Source organism: Mastomys coucha, unplaced genomic scaffold (assembly GCF_008632895.1).
Source record: "Mastomys coucha isolate ucsf_1 unplaced genomic scaffold, UCSF_Mcou_1 pScaffold19, whole genome shotgun sequence".
Classification (NCBI taxonomy): Eukaryota; Metazoa; Chordata; class Mammalia; order Rodentia; family Muridae; genus Mastomys; species Mastomys coucha.
Window position 1 is genome coordinate 21,206,086 of NW_022196901.1, and position 3,387 is coordinate 21,209,472.

Below are 3,387 nucleotides of genomic sequence, written 5' to 3' on the forward strand. Positions count from 1 at the left end.
CCTCCTCCCCCTCCTCTTTTTCTTCTTCTTCCTCGTCCTCCTCTTCTTTCTTCTGTGTATGTACATATTTGTATGCATGTGTGTACCACATATGTAGAAGCCATAGGACAACATGGAATATTTGTTCCTCAGGTCCCATCTAGCTTATTTTCTGCACAGTCTCTTGTTGGCCTGGAAGCCACCAAGTAGACTAAGATGGCTGCACTGTTGAGGTCTGACAGTTTTTTAGTGACTCCTGCAAGAAACCTTAGCTGTGTCTTACCCTTCTGGCCCCTGTGAGCTGATGTGTATGAGACTCAGTCAAACCAGCTCCTACATAGGCTGTTGTGATGGCAAATTTGGTTGTCAACTTGGTATAACCCAGAGGTACCTTGGAAGAGGGTACTTCAATCAAGGATTGCCTCCATCAGATTGGCCTGTGGGAGTGTCTCTGGGAGCATTTTATTTACTGCTATTTGTTATGGGCTAGCATCTCTGTGGGTAGTGCCATCCATGGGCAGGAGGTGCTGTGTTGTATAAGAAGAGTAGCTGGGCAGGTCAGTCAGCAGCATTCTTCCAGGGTCTTTGCTTCAGGTCTTGCCTTGGCTCTCCTAGATGATAGATTATAATCTGTGAGCCAAATAAACCCTTTTCTTTTCATGGTGGATTTAGCCAGCATTTTACTACAGTAAGTAGAAAGTAAACTAGTACAGAAATTGATAAGAGAGAGTGAGATTTTCCTGTAATGGACCTGGCCATATTGTTTTGGGGAAGGACTGGGATGGTGTTTAGACCTTTGGACTAGAAAAGTTCAGAGCTTAGTGGCTATAATGAAAAATAATACTGAGTACAGTGTAGATGATGAAGGCCTGGCTTATATGACATTTTGAAATAATCACTGTTTTCTTGTCATCTGGGGCTGAAGAATCAGCCCTGAAAATTAGAGACCAACACCACTGAAGTGAAACCATTGCTTTACTTGGACTTGATGGTTAGCTGGGGTTGAAAAATAATCTGTGAATTAGATGGAGCCAGCATCATGGAGGTAAAATCTCCTAGAAAGTACTTGCCCAGGGTCACCCCACAAAAACCATTGTCCAGCAGGGTGGGGAGAGGGTGAGGTCCAGCCAAATTTAGTTATGCATCAGAGTTTCTCAAGTACTGGTTCTAAAAACATGGAGTCATGAGCAACAGCTAAGGCAGTCCTGGGCTGCATATGAAAGGAGGCTGAGCAAGCCAGTTAGCAGCATTTTCCATAGTCTCTGCTTCAGTTCCTGCCTTAGCTTCCATTTATAATGGATTGTAACCATAAGCCAAATAAGCTCTTTCCTCCCTGTTGTCCTTGCTAGTTTTGTCAATGTGACACAAGCTTGACTTATCTGAAAGGAGAGAACCTCAACTGAGAAAATGTCTCCATAAGATCCAGTTGTGGGGCATTTTCGTAAGTAGTGATTGATGGGGGAGGGCCCAGCCCATTGAGGTTGGTGCCATACTTGGGCAGATGGCCCTTGGTTGTATAAGAAAGCTGGCTGAGCAAGCCATGAGGACCAAGCCAGTAAGTAGCACCCTTGTATGGCCTCTGCATCAGCTCCTGCCTTGAGGTGCCTGCCCTGTTTGAATTCCTGTCCTGGCTTCCTTTGATGATGCACTGCAATGTGGAAGTATAAAACCAGTAAACCCTTCCCTTTCCAAGCTGGCTTTGGTCAGTGTTTTGTCATAGCCACAAAGAGCAAACTGTGACACAGTACTGGAGAGGAGAGCAAGTGCTTTGCTACCCATTGTTTTGCTGCCAGAATGTGTATTTCCCTCTTCTGTTGAGTCTGTTGATTGTTCCTTATATATGGTCACTGTAGGGTTGATCTTGGCTTATCATGGCTGTCAGAAATCTAGCTTCTTATTTCTTTGAGCATTTTATCAGTAGTATATCAGAATCATAAACTATCAGAATCATAGACTAAAGGGATATGTTGGTGGTTTTGAGATTTTTGCTTGTGTTTCTGAGGGATGATGCAAAGAAGCTGCAGTTGTGAGAGCTGGAAGTAGGTAGGTATTCTACTCTGTCAAGAGGCCTATGAGGAATTTCAGTCCTGGCTCCTTCTGGGTAGGCAAAGGGATGAGCTCTGAGCTTAGTTTATTTTAGCTATCACTAGGAAGATTGTGTGGTCAACAGATACTTGCGGGAAGAAGACAGATAATAAGGCCACGTCTAAGGTACATTTGCTTGTCACTTGTCCATGTCTAACCCAAGCCTAGACCCAGGAGGGTCATAGAGTCTCTGGGAGCTCATTATCTTCTTTGTTTTTTTTAAATTGGATATTTTCTTCATTTACATTTCAAATGTTTTCCCCATTCCACATCTACCCTCTGGAGACCCCTATCCTATCCTCGCTCCCCCTGCCTCTATGAAGGTGCTTCTCCACCCACCCACCCACCCACCCACTCCTTTGTTCTCTCTCTGGCATTCCTCCACACTGGGGCATCAAACACCCTCAAGCCCAAGGGCCTCTCCTACCACTGATGTCCAACAAGGCAATCCTCTGCCATGTGTCTTGAGCCATGGGTCCCTCCATGTGTATTCTTTGGTTGGTAGTCCAGTCCCTGAGAACTCTGGGGGTCTGGCCTACTGACACTATTGATCCCTCAATGGAGCTGCAAACCCCCTCAGTCCTTCAGTCCCTTCTCCAACTCCTCCATCAGGGACCCCACACTCAGTTGAATTTGGCTGTGAGCATCTGCCTCTATATTTGTCAGGATGTGTCAGAGCCTCACATGAGACAGCCATATCAGGCTTCCATCAGCAAGCACTTCCTGGCATCCAAAATAGCTTCTGGGTTTGGTGGCTGTATATGAGATGGATTCGATTCCCAGGTCAGGCAGTCTCTGGATGGCCTTTCCTTCAGTGTCTATTCCACTTTGTCTTCATATTTTCTCCTGGGTGTAGTTTGATCCCCCTTCTAAGAACCACTAAAACATCCGTGTTTTGGTCTTCCTTCTTCTTAGGCTTCATATGGTCTGTCAATTGAATCTTGGATAATCCAAACTTTTGGGGCTAATATCCACTTATCCGTGAGTACATCCTGTGTGTGTTCTTTTGTGATTGGGTTACCTCACTCAGGATGATATTTTCAAGTTCCATCCATTTACCTAAGAATTTCATGAATTGTTTGGGAGACTATTAATGACTACTTCTATTTCTTTAGGCATGATGGGACTGTTTAGATGGTTTATCTGATCCTGTTTTAACTTTAGTACCTAATATCTGTCTAGACAATTGTCCATTTTATCCAGATTTTCCAGTGTGTTGAGTATAGGCTTTTGTAGTAGGATCTGCTGATATTTTGGATTTCCTCAGTTTTTGTCTCCGTTTTCATTTCTGATTTTGTTAATTAGGACAGTGTCTCTGGGCCC